General features: G+C 39.4%; 1 protein-coding gene across 5 annotated transcripts in view; it reads left to right on the top strand.

Moving 5' to 3' along the window:
• TRAF3 (TNF receptor associated factor 3) overlaps positions 1–16,691 on the top strand; it is a 152,838-nt gene that overhangs the window by 97,995 nt on the left and 38,152 nt on the right. The window contains exon 1 of one of the 5 annotated variants that reach the window (XM_073638381.1): positions 844–1,064. The exons of the other annotated variants lie outside the window; for them this stretch is intronic. The gene's annotated coding sequence lies outside the window, so the exon portion shown is untranslated. Of the gene's footprint in view, positions 1–843; positions 1,065–16,691 lie in introns of those variants that run through there. 5 annotated transcript variants of the gene reach the window in all.

Genomic DNA, 16,691 nt, shown 5'->3' with positions numbered 1-16,691 from the left:
AGCAAAAAAAAAAAAACCAAAGAAAGCAAAAGAGCAAAAATCAAAAGTATTGTCGAAGTTGTGCGGAATTTATTAAACGTCGCGCTCCGTTTTGATTAGTTTGGCAACAGTACAAAAAAAATAAAAATGTGATAAATCATTCCAATTTATTATGTGAGAATGGTGCAATAATTTCATATCCTATGGAAAGTCGTTTGGAGGAGCTGAGCAAAGTGCTGCGGATCTGCCAGACATTTTCCCCTGTGTTTTCCATATATTAGAGAATTGCTAATAATACAATTCCTTAATGTTCAACTTAGAAAAGACACAACTACGCACAGCATTAGCTAGACAAGTGCATTAAAAAATTATGTTTTGGTTCAAAATCGCCTGCAGCCACATTGCCGTTTACTTTGGCCACTAGGGGAGCTGTTCTATTGGCTGCAAATTCACCATTTTTCCGCCAAGCAACAGATTTGTTTGATTCATTAACTGCTTTAAGTCGTCTCTGTAGGAGGAAGAATCCCGGAGAGATCCTGATTCTGCTTTTCTAGCCAAAATTCACATTGCGAGACTTTACAGAGTTGGAATTAGCAGATATTGCGCCCTCTGCTGTTCACACTGTGTTCTCAATCCTGGCGCTTGGCCAATCCCTGACTGTAAACTATTATTGTGTAAGGCTGAAAAAAAAAAAAAAAAAGTATTTCACTTTCAATTTTATACAGAAGAAAAAAAAACATTTTGTCATTTAATCTTCTACATTAAACTCTTGAAAACTTTCCGCAGAGGAAGTGTTTGTTATATGGACGCAGAAGGGATGATCTGCAAGGCAGGTAATCCCCTAGAAATCACTCATAGCATTGCAGCAACACGAGGAAGACGATCCATTCCTGCACATTGCAGCAAGCACCGAGGTTGTCTAGGATTTCTGCCGCTTGCACTTGTGGAATAGCAAAGAAAAATTGGAAAGAGGCGATTTTTATTTTTTCATTTTTTTTTGTTATTTTTGGGGGGTTTTGATGGAGGGTTTCTTTGTGGACAGATGTTGGGGATTACAACCGGTCTGAAGATGGCTGCTATATTCTGTATGTATATTATTTAGTTTAATTTTTATTAAATCAGTTTATATTCTGTTTCATTTTATATACATCTGATAGTACATTTTTTTTTTTTTATAATAAATTGTTAAAAAGAACATTCTTCTTTTAGGCAAGTGCTCAGTTCAGAGCCTTACTATATATATATATATATATATATGGATGGATAGGTGGATTTATTTATATGATTGTCTTCAGAGTTTTGATTATTGTAGGTTTTTTTTCTGTACATTATTCTGTATATAGTAATATCCCAAAAGACAAAAGTACAAAAAATGTGGAGGGTAAAAGTTATAGGGCATTCTCAATCATTTGACTAAGCCACTGGTATTTTAATATACACAGTGACTGCACCAGCAGAATAGTGAGTGCAGCTCTGGAGTATAATACAGGATGTAACTCAGGATCAGTAATGTAATGTATGTACATAGTGACTGCACCAGCAGAATAGTGAGTGCAGCTCTGGCGTATAATACAGGATGTAACTCAGGATCAGTAATGTAATGTATGTACACAGTGACTGCACCAGCAGAATAGTGAGTGCAGCTCTGGCGTATAATACAGGATGTAACTCAGGATCAGTAATGTAATGTATGTACACAGTGACTGCACCAGCAGAATAGTGAGTGCAGCTCTGGAGTATAATACAGGATGTAACTCAGGATCAGTAATGTAATGTATGTACACAGTGAATGCACCAGCAGAATAGTGAGTGCAGCTCTGGAGTATAATACAGGATGTAACTCAGGATCAGTAATGTAATGTATGTACACAGTGAATGCACCAGCAGAATAGTGAGTGCAGCTCTGGAGTATAATACAGGATGTAACTCAGGATCAGTAATGTAATGTATGTACATAGTGACTGCACCAGCAGAATAGTGAGTGCAGCTCTGGAGTATAATACAGGATGTAACTCAGGATCAGTAATGTAATGTATGTACACAGTGAATGCACCAGCAGAATAGTGAGTGCAGCTCTGGAGTATAATACAGGATGTAACTCAGGATCAGTAATGTAATGTATGTACACAGTGACTGCACCAGCAGAATAGTGAGTGCAGCTCTGGAGTATAATACAGGATGTAACTCAGGATCAGTAATGTAATGTATGTACACAGTGACTGAACCAGCAGAATAGTGAGTGCAGCTCTGGAGTATAATATAGGATGTAACTCAGGATCAGTACAGGGTCAGTAATGTAATGTATGTACACAGTGACTGCACCAGCAGAATAGTGAGTGCAGCTCTGGAGTATAATACAGGATGTAACTCAGGATCAGTACAGGATCAGTAATGTAATGTATGTACACAGTGACTGCACCAGCAGAATAGTGAGTGCAGCTCTGGAGTATAATACAGGATGTAACTCAGGATCAGTAATGTAATGTATGTACACAGTGACTGAACCAGCAGAATAGTGAGTGCAGCTCTGGAGTATAATATAGGATGTAACTCAGGATCAGTAATGTAATGTATGTACACAGTGACTACACCAGCAGAATAGTGAGTGCAGCTCTGAAATATAAGACAAGGTCCATACGGTTAAATTTCATGGACCGTGCATGGACCACAAAGTACTGATGGTAGTTTCAGGTTGTGCGACCCATGATCAGTCTGCGTTATGGCCGTATCTTCCCGGCCTTATACTCATGATCAGGAATAATCAGGATAAGTAATAGATTTGCTATTTGACACACAAGTGAACTCATTGACTGCTTTTCCAATGTAGCAGTGAGCAGTACAAGTCTGGTACTTGTAGTTCTGGGGCGGCTGTTTTATGGCCCGGTTCCTGCCTCATTCAGCCTCTGGTGTCTCTTCTTGACCTTGTGTGGAACATTCTTGGAATTGATAAGAAGCTAATTTGCAGCAGCGGAGAGGTTTCTATCACATCATGTACAGGATGGCGCAGCAGGTTGGCTCTTCTATTCATCTATCATTGCAAGAAAGCTTTTCTCCAAGGAACATGATACAAATGCTGGAAACTATTCTATCTGTCTCCGTGTGTTGCAGAAATGACGCTGGCATTTGCTTCCTGCATTGTCTTCCCTGTTCTTTTCTTTCTAGTTTGGCATTTAGGTCTTTACATAACTTGATCAAATATTTTCAATAAAATAGGTAACACTTTATATACCAAAAGTTTGGACACACCTTCTCATTTAAAGATTTTTCTGTATTTTCATGACTATGAAAATTGTACATTCACACTGAAGGCATCAAAACTATGAATTAACACATGTGGAATTATATACTTAACAAAAAAGTGTGAAACAACTGAAAATATGTCTTATATTCTAGGTTCTTCACAGTAGCCACCTTTTGCTTTGATGACTGCTTTGCACACTCTTGGCATTCTCTTGATGAGCTTCAAGAGGTAGTCACCGGAAATGGTTTTCACTTCACAGGTGTGCCCCGTCAGGTTTAATAAGTGGGATTTCTTGCCTTATAAATGGGGTTGGGAGCATCAGTTGTGTTGTGCAGAAGTCAGGGGGATACACAGCTGATAGTCCTACTGAATAGACTGTTAGAATTTGTATTATGGCAAGAAAAAAGCAGCTAAGTAAAGAAAAACGAGTGGCCATCATTACTTTAAGAAATGAAGGTTAGTCAGTGCGAAAAATTGGGCAAACTTTGAATGTGTCCCCAAGTGCAGCTGCAAAAACCATCAAGCGCTACAAAGAAACTGGCTCACATGAGGACCGCCCCGGAAAGGAAGACCAAGAGTCACCTCTGCTTCTGAGGATAAGTTTATCCGAGTCACCAGCCTCAGAAATCGCAGGTTAACAGCAGCTCAGATTAGAGACCAGGTCAATGCCACACAGAGTTCTAGCAGCAGACACATCTCTACAACAACTGTTAAGAAGAGACTTTGTGCAGCAGGCCTTCATGGTAAAATAGCTGCTAGGAAACCACTCCTAAGGACAGGCAACAAGCAGAAGAGACTTGTTTGGGCTAAAGAACACAAGGAATGGACATTAGACCAGTGGAAATCTGTGCTTTGGTCTGATGAGTCCAAATTTGAGATCTTTGGTTCCAACCACCGTGTCTTTGTGCGACTCAGAAAAGGTGAACGGATGGACTCTACATGCCTGGTTCCCACCGTGAAGCATGGAGGAGGAGGTGTGATGGTGTGGGGGGGCTTTGCTGGTGACACTGTTGGGGATTTATTCAAAATTGAATCATAGAATCATAGAATGGTAGAGTTGGAAGGGACCTCCTGGGTCATCTGGTCCAACCCCCTGCTCAAAGCAGGATTCACTAGATCATCTCAGACAGATGTCTGTCCAGCCTCTGTTTGAAGACGTCCATTGAAGGGGAACTCACCACCTCTCGTGGCAGCCTGTTCCACTCATTAATCACCCTAACTGTCAAAAAGTTTTTTCTAATATCTAATCTGTGTCTCCTCCCATTTAGTTTCATCCCATTGCTTCTAGTCTTTCCTTGTGCAAATGAGAATAAAGATGATCCTTCTACAATGTGACAGCCCTTGACATATTTGTAGACAGCTATTAAGTCTCCTCTCAGTCTTCTTTTTTGCAAGCTAAACATTCCCAAATCCTGCAACCGTTCCTCATAGGACATGGTTTGCAGACCAGTCACCATTCTGGTCGCTCTTCTCTGAACTTGCTCCAGTTTGTCTATGTCTTTTTTAAAATGTGGTGCCCAAAACTGTACACAGTATTCCAGATGAGGTCTGACCAAAGAGGAGTAAAGACCGATAACGACTTCACGTGATCTAGACTGTATGCTTCTGTTAATACATCCCAGAATTGTATTTGCCTTTTTTGCTGCTGCATCACACTGTTGACTCATGTTCAGTCTATGATCTATTAGTATACCTAAGTCTTTTTCACATGTACTGTTGCTTAGCTCTATTCCTCCCATTCTGTATATGCTTTTTTCATTTTTATTGCCCAGATGTAGTACTTTGCATTTTTCCCTGTTAAAAACCATTCTGTTGGTTGCTGCCCACTGCTCCAGTTTATTTAGGTCTTTTTGAATCCTCTCTCTCTCTTCTCTAGTATTAGCTATCCCTCCTAGCTTTGTGTCATCAGCAAATTTAATCAGTTTACCCTCAATTCCTTCATCTAAATCATTGATAAAGATGTTGAACAATACAGGTCCCAGGACGGAGCCCTGTGGTACCCCACTTGAGACATTCATCCAGCTGGATGTGAAGCCATTTACAACCACCCTTTGAGTCCGATCACTAAGCCAGTTATGAATCCACCTAACAGTTGCCTGGTCCATTGCATACTTGGTCATTTTTTCAATAAGGATGATGTGAGATACTTTGTCAAATGCTTTGCTGAAGTCAAGATATACTATATCTACAGCATTTCCCTGATCCACCCAGTCAGTGATTCTGTCATAGAAGGAAATTAAGTTAGTCTGACATGACTTGTTAGTTACAAACCCATGCTGACTCTGGTTAATCACTTCATTCTTATCCATGTACTTACATACATGTTGTTTAATAATTTGTTCAAAGATCTTTCCTGGTATAGAAGTCAGACTCACCGGCCTATAGTTCCCTGGGTCCACCTTCTTCCCCTTTTTGAAGATAGGAACAACATTTGCTCTTCTCCAGTCTTCTGGGACTTCTCCTGTTCTCCAAGAATTTTCAAAGATTATGGAGAGTGGTTCTAAAATTTCTTCTACAATCTCCTTCAGTACTCTGGGGTGTAATTCATCTGGACCTGGAGACTTGAACTCATTTATGTTAGCTAAATATTCCCTCACAATCTTTCTGTTTACTGATAACTTGGATTCCTCTATTCCTTTAAAAGGACAGTGAAGATCAGTTGATGTTACATTTTCTTTCTGAGAGAAAACAGATGCAAAATAGGAATTAAAAAGTTCGGCCTTCTCAACATCCTCTCTTACCATTTCTCCATTTTCATCCTGTAAAAATCCTATAGCATCTTTGACTTTTCTTTTACTTTTGACATACCCCCAAAATCCTTTTTTATTGCTTTTGACATCTCTTGCAAGCCTTAATTCATTGTCAGCTTTAGCTAACCTGATACGTGCCCTGCAGGATCTGCAGACTGCATTATAATCTTCTTTAGATATGCCTCCCTCTTTCCATTTAATAAACATTTCTTTCTTTCTTTTTAGCATGTGTTTAAGTTCTGTGTTCATCCATCCTGGTTTCCTTAAATGCTTCCCATTCTTCCTACTTTTCGGGATTGTTAACGATTGTGCTTTGAGAATCTCATTTTTAAAAATTTCCCATCCTTCCTGGACATTTTTGTCCTTAAGGACATCCAGCCATTGGATCCCTCCTATTCTCTTTCTGAGTCTCTTAAAATTTGCCTTTCTAAAATCTAACCTTGAAGTTTGAGTCTTCACATGTCTTCCTCCTCTAGTTATCCAAAATTCTATAATAGCATGATCGCTGCCTCCTAGGGTCCCAGCCACCTTTACCTCCTCAACCATTTCCTCCCTGTTTATAAGAATTAGATCCAAAGTAGCAGATCCCCTTGTTTTCTCCCCTACCTTTTGGAAGATAAAGTTGTCAGCAAGAGAGGATAAGAATTTGCTTGACATGTTAGTTTTACTTGAGAGAGATTCCCAACAAATGTCTGGATAGTTGAAATCTCCCATGACCACTACGTCATATTTTTTGGAGAACTTGGTCATTTGATACATAAAGAGTTCATCCATATCTTCAGCTTGCCCAGGTGGCCTGTAGTAAATGCCTACAATGGTGTCCTTTCCGTTGTTCTCTACTTGTATTCTTACCCAAACAGTTTCCACAGAACTCCCAGTCTCTGAAGCTTCAATCTCTGTGCAGATATACGCTTTTCTAACATACAATGCGACACCTCCTCCTCGTTTATCAAGTCTGCTTCTTGCAAATAAGTTGTATCCTTTTAGCCATGTATTCCAATCATGTGTATCGTCCCACCAAGTTTCAGTGATTCCAATGACATCATATTCCTTTGCATTAGTAGTTCCAATTCTCCTTGTTTGTTGCCCATGCTTTGTGCATTTGTATAAAAACATTTTAGTTTGTGATTGGTTTCTCTTCCTCCCATATTTTTATTATTTAAATTGTTTTGTCTTTGTTCTTCCTTTCCACTTCCAGTAGCAGAGATCTCAATAGTATTTGTCAGCTGTATGGCTTTTTCTGGCCTTTTGCTTCCCTTCCCACATTGTTCCAGTTTAAAGCTCTTCTGATGAGTGTAGCAAGGCGACTTCCAAATACATGTTTTCCAGTCTTCGTAAGGTGCACCCCATCTCTAGCAAGTAGTCCATCGTATAGGTAATTCATTCCGTGATCCAGAAATCCAAATCCTTGTTGACGGCACCATCGACGTAGCCAGTTGTTCACCTGTAGAATCTTATTCCACCTCATTGTTCCATGGCCATCCACTGGGAGGATGGATGAGAAGACCACCTGCGCTCCCAATTCTTTCACTTTCTTGCCTAAGTCTTCAAAGTCACTGCAGATGGTTTCCAGGTCCTTTCTTGCGGTGTCATTTGTCCCCACATGTATTAGCAGGAATGGGTAGTGATCTGTAGGTCTGAAGAGTCTTGATATCCTGTCAGACACATCTTTTAATTTTTGCTCCTGGAAGACAGCACATTTCTCTTGAGGTTATGTCTGGTCTGCAGATAGCGGCCTCTGTTCCTCTTAACAGGGAATCCCCCATGACCACCACTCTCCGTTTTTTCTTCACAACATTCTTCTTTCTCCATCCAGGAGGATTCTGAGGGCTTACAAGGTTATTCATTGCTGGCAAAGTCTTATTTTGCTGTATTTCTTCATGGTTCTCCTGCGTGAGAGCCTGGTACTGGTTCCTGAGCAGTATGGGTGCTGACTGCCTCTCGATCCTCCTGCTTCTGTGGGTCACAGGCTTCCATTCCTCTGTTTCGTCAGGTGCAGTTCGAATTTCTTCTCTTTCTGAATCATGAAGAGATAATTCTGCTCTGTCTAAGAACTCTTCACCTTCCTTAATGATTTTCAAGGTAGTTAACCTCTCTTCTAGATTTCGCAACTTTTCCTCCAACAGGGACACAAGCTGCATTTCTGGCATGTGAAGTTTGGCTTTTCCACTGGCAAGTCTGTGAACATGTAGCAGGATATGCAGCTCACCAAATGGCTCCTGGACTCTTCCATGTTCTTACTGTTAATGTTCTGAAAACAGTGAAAAAAGCTTAAAAAAAAAGCTTCAAAATGCGCGCGCCTACCGGCGCGCGGTTTACCGATGTCCTCTTTTCAGCTCCAACAGCCAAAATCCAGTGTTCTTTGAGCTCGCGGAGACTCTTCACTTACCCCAAAATGCAGTGGGAATATGCAAATTATCTCCTCAGGACTCCTCCCCTGGTTTTTTGAAGGCATACTGAACCAGCATGGCTACCACAGCATCTTGCAGCGGCATGCTATTCCATCCGGTTTGCGTTTAGTTGGACCATCATTTATTTTTCAACAGGACAATGACCCCAAACACCTCCAGGCTGTGTAAGGGCTATTTGACCAAGAAGGAGAGTGATGGGGGGCTACGCCAGATGACCTGGCCTCCACAGTCACCAGACCTGAACCCAACCGAGATGGTTTGGGGTGAGCTGGACCGCAGAGTGAAGGCAAAAGGGCCAACAAGTGCTAAGCATCTCTGGGAACTCCTTCAAGATTGTTGGAAGACCATTTCCGGTGACTACCTCTTGAAGCTCATCAAGAGAATGCCAAGAGTGTGCAAAGCAGTCATCAAAGCAAAAGGTGGCTACTTTGAAGAACCTAGAATATAAGACATATTTTCAGCTGTTTCACACTTTCTTGTTAAGTATATAATTCCACATGTGTTAATTCATAGTTTTGATGCCTTCAGTGTGAATGTACAATTTTCATAGTCATGAAAATACAGAAAAATATTTAAATGAGAAGATGTGTCCAAACTTTTGGTCTGTACTGTATAGTATATAATACTTTTTTTCCCTATCTTCCCACTAGAAGCCATTTTAGAGCTATGAGACGTCTTAAAGAATTTGCACTCAATTAAAGGCAAGAGAGAAGTTATGTTAAATGACAACAGTAATTTTTAATTTATTTTTAACCCTCTACGTATCTGGTGCTGATAGGAGAATTGTGGTCTTTTATTTTAGTGTTTGCTCTTCAACCTTTCTACAAGAAACTTTTCAAGCAGCGTCGTGAACGTGACTCTGCTCCGACCCTAATGCTGTCTGTATACTTGCTGAACAATGTTTAATAAGGTGTCATGTGACAAACTCGGCTCTGCTACATCCCTGTAGTCTTGTAGAATTAGTAATAATCGTACAGTACAATTTCTGCAACATTGGCGTCTTCTGAGTCTCCTTTGTTCCTTACATTGAATCTGGATTTCTGACAAGTCGCGGGTTATTCCCACTGGAGGCTGCACGGATCTCCTGCCATCTACCTGGTCTGCAGTCAGTAGAATTATCTCATGCTTCTTTACTTTATGACATTTTCCAGAACAGATTCGCTATAAGCGATGTGTAAAGCGGTTGTCCAGGACTATGACACTGATGACCCATCACTAGTGGCTCCATGTTATCGCTGCATGAGGAGCAGCGTGTCTTGTTCCATATCATAGATTTCTCATATATGGAAGTGAATCCAGTGCACAAGAAGGAACATCACCCATCACCGCTCCGATCAGGATTCATTTCTGATAAAGCGAAAACTTTATACCCTCAACACAATAACTGAAGCCTCCTATATGTGAGATGTGTAACGTATTCCCTTGTCCTAGCACTTCTAAAAACACTGAAGAAATGAAATTAACTTTCACTTTAATCTGTTCAGAATTATAAACTACATATTACAGCTTATATATAGAATTAATCTACATAAAAAGTAGAGTCATTGTGCACATACATTACTTATCCTGTATTATACTCCAGAGCTGCACTCACTATTTTGCTGGTGCAGTCACTGTGTACATACATTACATTACTGATCCTGAGTTACATCCTGTATTATACTCCAGAGCTGCACTCACTATTCTGCTTGTGCAGCCACTGTGTACATACATTACATTACTGATCCTGTACTGATCCTGAGTTACGTCCTGTATTATACTCCAGAGCTGCACTCACTATTCTGCTGGTGCAGTCACTGTGTACATACATTACATTACTGATCCTGTACTGATCCTGAGTTACGTCCTGTATTATACTCCAGAGCTGCACTCACTATTCTGCTGGTGCAGTCACTATGTACATACATTACATTACTGATCCAGAGTTACATCTTGTATTATACTCCAGAGCTGCACTCACTATTCTGCTGGTGCAGTCACTGTGTACATACATTACATTACTGATCCTGAGTTACATCCTGTATTATACCCCAGAGCTGCACTCACTATTCTGCTGGTGCAGTCACTGTGTACATACATTACATTACTGATCCTGAGTTACATCCTGTATTATACTCCAGAGCTGCACTCACAATTCTGCTGGTGCAGTCACTGTGTACATACATTACATTACTGATCCTGTACTGATCCTGAGTTCCATCCTGTATTATACTCCAGAGCTGCACTCACTATTCTGCTGGTGGAGTCACTGTGTACATACATTACATTGCTGATCCTGAGTTACATCCTGTATTATACTCCAGAGCTGCACTCACTATTCTGCTGGTGCAGTCACTGTGTACATACATTACATTACTGATCCTGAGTTACATCCTGTATTATACTCCAGAGCTGCACTCACTATTCTGCTGGTGGAGTCACTGTGTACATACATTACATTACTGATACTGAGTTACCTCCTGTATTATACTCCAGAGCTGCAATCACTATTCTGCTGGTGCAGTCACTGTGTACATACATTACATTGCTGATCCTGAGTTACATCCTGTATTTTACCCCAGAGCTGCACTCACTATTCTGCTGGTGCAGTCACTGTGTACATACTTTACATTACTGAACCTGAGTTACATCCTGTATTATACCCCAGAGCTGCACTCACTATTCTGCTGGTGCAGTCATTGTGTACATACATTACATTACTGATCCTGAGTTACATCCTGTATTATACTCCAGAGCTGCACTCACTATTCTGCTGGTGCAGTCACTGTGTACATACATTACATTACTGATCCGGAGTAACATCCTGTATTATACTCCAGAGCTGCACTCACTATTCTGCCGGTGCAGTCACTGTGTACATTCATCACCTTTCCTCCATTATACCTCACAGCTGATAATTATCGTTATTGTCTTTTTATAACCCCTGCTGAGTAATTGTTTAATAGGCCTCCAATTACCAGTTCCCATAAAACACCCGGCGCTCGCAGTGCTCTGGATTGTTCTTATTAAAGAGCACTTGTCCGTGTTGCAATTACAAGTATTTTTGTTGGGGTTGATGGTATTTGTGTAATCCTGACTCTGGCCGTGTGACCACTGACTACAGCAGGAGCCTCCCCCACTTCTCTATCTGATATCAGAGCCAAGAATATTAATCGAACCCCCCTCGTCTGTTGATGGATCAATAGTAATATTCTGTTTACTGTTTATGAAGAGCATCTTTTCTTTCATTCAGACTTTTTTGTGTGGCGCAATGCTCTGCACGCTGGGCGGTAAGACTTGTAGTGGGACTGGTCCAAATAATAACTAGTAAATCTAAGCAGCCGCCTAAGCCGGGAGCAGTTCAGATGTCTGTGGACAGGTAGCACCAGAAGAATTGACTGTGTCAAAATATTTTTGTACATAGGAGCAGTATTATCTATATATATAATCGTCTTATCCCGTCTGTCTGTCTGTCCTGGAAATCCCGCGTCGCTCATTGGTCCGGCCGCGGCCAGTCAGCGCCGCGGGATTTCTGAAAAAAGATGGCGGCCGTTAGCGGCTCATCTGTGGGATGGAGCTCAGCGGCGATGCAGCCCGGAGATGACCGGCGCGAGGCGCTCATCTCCCGACCACCGGCGACGCTGACCTCCATGCGGCTAGGGTGTCAAGGGAGGACTGGGGAGCGGCGCTGCGGGTCGGGATACTTCTGCTGCGAGCGCCCGCTCATGTCCCGGGTTCTCGCAGCCGAAGTAGCCGCACAGGCAGCGCCGCTGACATCCATACGGCTAGGGTGTCAAGGGAGAACCGGGGAGCGGCGCTGCGGGTCGGGATACTTCTGCTGCGAGCGCCCGCTCATGTCCCGGGTTCTCGCAGCCGAAGTAGCCGCACAGACAGCGCCGCTGACATCCATACGGCTAGGGTGTCAAGGGAGGACCGGGTAGCGGCGCTGCGGGGCGGGATACTTCTGCTAACGCCCGCTCATGTCCCGGGTTCTCGCAGCAGAAGTAGCCGCACAGGCAGCGGCGCTCCCCAGTCCTCACCAATACGATTCCACTCCCCGGTCCTCACCAATATGATTCACTGATTGGTCGGGTGCGGAGACTGCGACCAATCAGTGATCTTGGCACAAAATTTAAACACCGCTGTGCTAATTGGTCACGGCCGCTGTCCGCGACCAATCACCGATTTGGGCGCCACATTTAAATAGCGGCCGCGACCAATCACCGATCTTGGCGCCACATTTAAACACTGCAGTGCTGATTGGTCGCGGACTCCAGCCGCGACCAATCAGCGAGATTGGCGCCAATTTTAAACACTATTAGCGCCAAATTTAAACACTGCTATGCTGATTGCTCCCGGTCGGCCGCATACATGTTCTAGAATACCCGATGTGTTAGAATCGGGCCACCATCTAGTAGTAGTTATATTCTTGTACATAGGAGCAGTATTATAGTAGTTATATTCTTGTACATAGGGGCAGTATTATAGTAGTTATATTCTTGTACATAGGAGCAGTATTATAGTAGTTATATTCTTGTACATAGGAGCAGTATTATAGTAGTTATATTCTTGTACATAGGAGCAGTATTATAGTAGTTATATTCCTGTCCATAGGGGGCAGTATTATAGTAGTTATATTCTTGTACTTAGGGGGCAGTATTATAGTAGTTATATTCTTGTACATAGGGGCAGTATTATAGTAGTTATATTCTTGTACATAGGAGCAGTATTATAGTAGTTATATTCTTGTACATAGGAGCAGTATTATAGTAGTTATATTTCTGTCCATAGGGGGCAGTATTATAGTAGTTATATTCTTGTACTTAGGGGGCAGTATTATAGTAGTTATATTCTTGTACATAGGGGCAGTATTATAGTAGTTATATTCTTGTACATAGGGGCAGTATTATAGTAGTTATATTCTTGTACATAGTTGTATTATAGTAGTTATATTCTTGTACATAGAGAGCAGTATTATAGTAGTTATATTCTTGTACATAGGAGCAGTATTATAGTAGTTATATTCTTGTACATAGGAGCAGTATTATAGTAGTTATATTTCTGTCCATAGGGGGCAGTATTATAGTAGTTATATTCTTGTACTTAGGGGGCAGTATTATAGTAGTTATATTCTTGTACATAGGGGCAGTATTATAGTAGTTATATTCTTGTACATAGGGGCAGTATTATAGTAGTTATATTCTTGTACATAGTTGTATTATAGTAGTTATATTCTTGTACATAGAGAGCAGTATTATAGTAGTTATATTCTTGTACATAGGGGAAGTATTATAGTAGTTATATTCTTGCACATAGGGGCAGTATTATAGTAGTTATATTCTTGTACATAGGGAGCAGTATTATAGTAGTTATATTCTTGTACATAGGAGCAGTATTATAGTAGTTATATTCTTGTACATAGGGGGAAGTATTATAGTAGTTATATTCTTGTACATAGGGGCAGTATTATAGTAGTTATATTCTTGTACATAGGAGCAGTATTATAGTAGTTATATTCTTGTATATAGGAGCAGTATTATAGTAGTTATATTCTTGTATATAGGAGCAGTATTATAGTAGTTATATTCTTGTACATAGGGGCAGTATTATAGTAGTTATATTCTTGTACATAGGGGGCAGTATTATAGTAGTTATATTCTTGTACATAGGGGGCAGTATTATAGTAGTTATATTCCTGTACATAGGGGCAGTATTATAGTAGTTATATTCTTGTACATAGAGAGCAGTATTATAGTAGTTATATTCTTGTACATAGGGGAAGTATTATAGTAGTTATATTCTTGCACATAGGGGCAGTATTATAGTAGTTATATTCCTGTACATAGGGGCAGTATTATAGTAGTTATATTCTTGTACATAGAGAGCAGTATTATAGTAGTTATATTCTTGTACATAGGGGAAGTATTATAGTAGTTATATTCTTGCACATAGGGGCAGTATTATAGTAGTTATATTCTTGTACATAGGGGGCAGTATTATAGTAGTTATATTCTTGTACATAGGAGCAGTATTATAGTAGTTATATTCTTGTACATAGGAGCAGTATTATAGTAGTTATATTCTTGTACATAGGAGCAGTATTATAGTAGTTATATTCCTGTCCATGGGGGGGCAGTATTATAGTAGTTATATTCTTGTACTTAGGGGGCAGTATTATAGTAGTTATATTCTTGTACATAGGGGCAGTATTATAGTAGTTATATTCTTGCACATAGGGAGCAGTATTATAGTAGTTATATTCTTGCACATAGGGAGCAGTATTATAGTAGTTATATTCTTGCACATAGGGAGCAGTATTATAGTAGTTATATTCTTGTACATAGGGGCAGTATTATAGTAGTTATATTCTTGTACATAGGGGCAGTATTATAGTAGTTATATTCTTGTACATAGTTGTATTATAGTAGTTATATTCTTGTACATAGGGGCAGTATTATAGTAGTTATATTCTTGTACATAGGGAGCAGTATTATAGTAGTTATATTCTTGTACATAGGGGAAGTATTATAGTAGTTATATTCTTGCACATAGGGGCAGTATTATAGTAGTTATATTCTTGTACATAGGGAGCAGTATTATAGTAGTTATATTCTTGTACATAGGAGCAGTATTATAGTAGTTATATTCTTGTACATAGGGGGAAGTATTATAGTAGTTATATTCTTGTACATAGGGGCAGTATTATAGTAGTTATATTCTTGTACATAGGAGCAGTATTATAGTAGTTATATTCTTGTACATAGGATCAGTATTATAGTAGTTATATTCTTGTATATAGGAGCAGTATTATAGTAGTTATATTCTTGTACCTAGGGGCAGTATTGTAGTAGTTATATTCTTGTACATAGGGGGCAGTATTATAGTAGTTATATTCTTGTACATAGGGGCAGTATTATAGTAGTTATATTCTTGTACATAGGAGCAGTATTATAGTAGTTATATTCTTGTACATGGGGGAAGTATTATAGTAGTTATATTCTTGTACATAGGGGCAGTATTATAGTAGTTATATTCTTGTACATAGGAGCAGTATTGTAGTAGTTATATTCTTGTACATAGGAGCAGTATTATAGTAGTTATATTCTTGTATATAGGAGCAGTATTATAGTAGTTATATTCTTGTACATAGGAGCAGTATTATAGTAGTTATATTCTTGTACATAAGAGCAGTATTATAGTAGTTATATTCTTGTACATAGGAGCAGTATTATAGTAGTTATATTCTTGTACATAGGAGCAGTATTATAGTAGTTATATTCCTGTACATAGGGGGCAGTATTATAGTAGTTATATTCTTGTACATAGGGGCAGTATTATAGTAGTTATATTCTTGTACATAGGGGCAGTATTATAGTAGTTATATTCTTGTACATAGCTGTATTATAGTAGTTATATTCTTGTACATAGGAGCAGTATTATAGTAGTTATATTCTTGTACATAGGGGGAAGTATTATAGTAGTTATATTCTTGTACATAGAGAGCAGTATTATAGTAGTTATATTCTTGTACATAGGGGCAGTATTATAGTGGTTATATTCTTGTACATAGGAGCAGTATTATAGTAGTTATATTCTTGTACATAGGAGCAGTATTTTAGTAGTTATATTCTTGTATATAGGAGCAGTATTATAGTAGTTATATTCTTGTACATAGGGGCAGTATTATAGTAGTTATATTCTTGTACATAGGGGGAAGTATTATAGTAGTTATATTCTTGTACATAGAGAGCAGTATTATAGTAGTTATATTCTTGTACATAGGGTCAGTATTATAGTAGTTATATTCTTGTACATAGGAGCAGTATTATAGTAGTTATATTCTTGTACATAGGAGCAGTATTATAGTAGTTATATTCTTGTATATAGGAGCAGTATTATAGTAGTTATATTCTTGTATATAGGAGCAGTATTATAGTAGTTATATTCTTGTACATAGGGGCAGTATTATAGTAGTTATATTCTTGTACATAGGGGGCAGTATTATAGTAGTTATATTCTTGTACATAGGGGGCAGTATTATAGTAGTTATATTCCTGTACATAGGGGCAGTATTATAGTAGTTATATTCTTGTACATAGAGAGCAGTATTATAGTAGTTATATTCTTGTACATAGGGGAAGTATTATAGTAGTTATATTCTTGCACATAGGGGCAGTATTATAGTAGTTATATTCTTGTACATAGGGGCAGTATTATAGTAGTTATATTCTTGTACATAGGGGGAAGTATTATAGTAGTTATATTCTTGTACATAGAGAGCAGTATTATAGTAGTTATATTCTTGTACATAGGGTCAGTATTATAGTAGTT

This window comes from Phyllobates terribilis, unplaced genomic scaffold (genome assembly GCF_046119375.1).
Source record: "Phyllobates terribilis strain yellow unplaced genomic scaffold, ASM4611937v1 Scaffold_7__3_contigs__length_470593459, whole genome shotgun sequence".
NCBI lineage: Eukaryota > Metazoa > Chordata > Amphibia > Anura > Dendrobatidae > Phyllobates > Phyllobates terribilis.
This window is presented reverse-complemented; position numbering and strand designations above follow the sequence as displayed.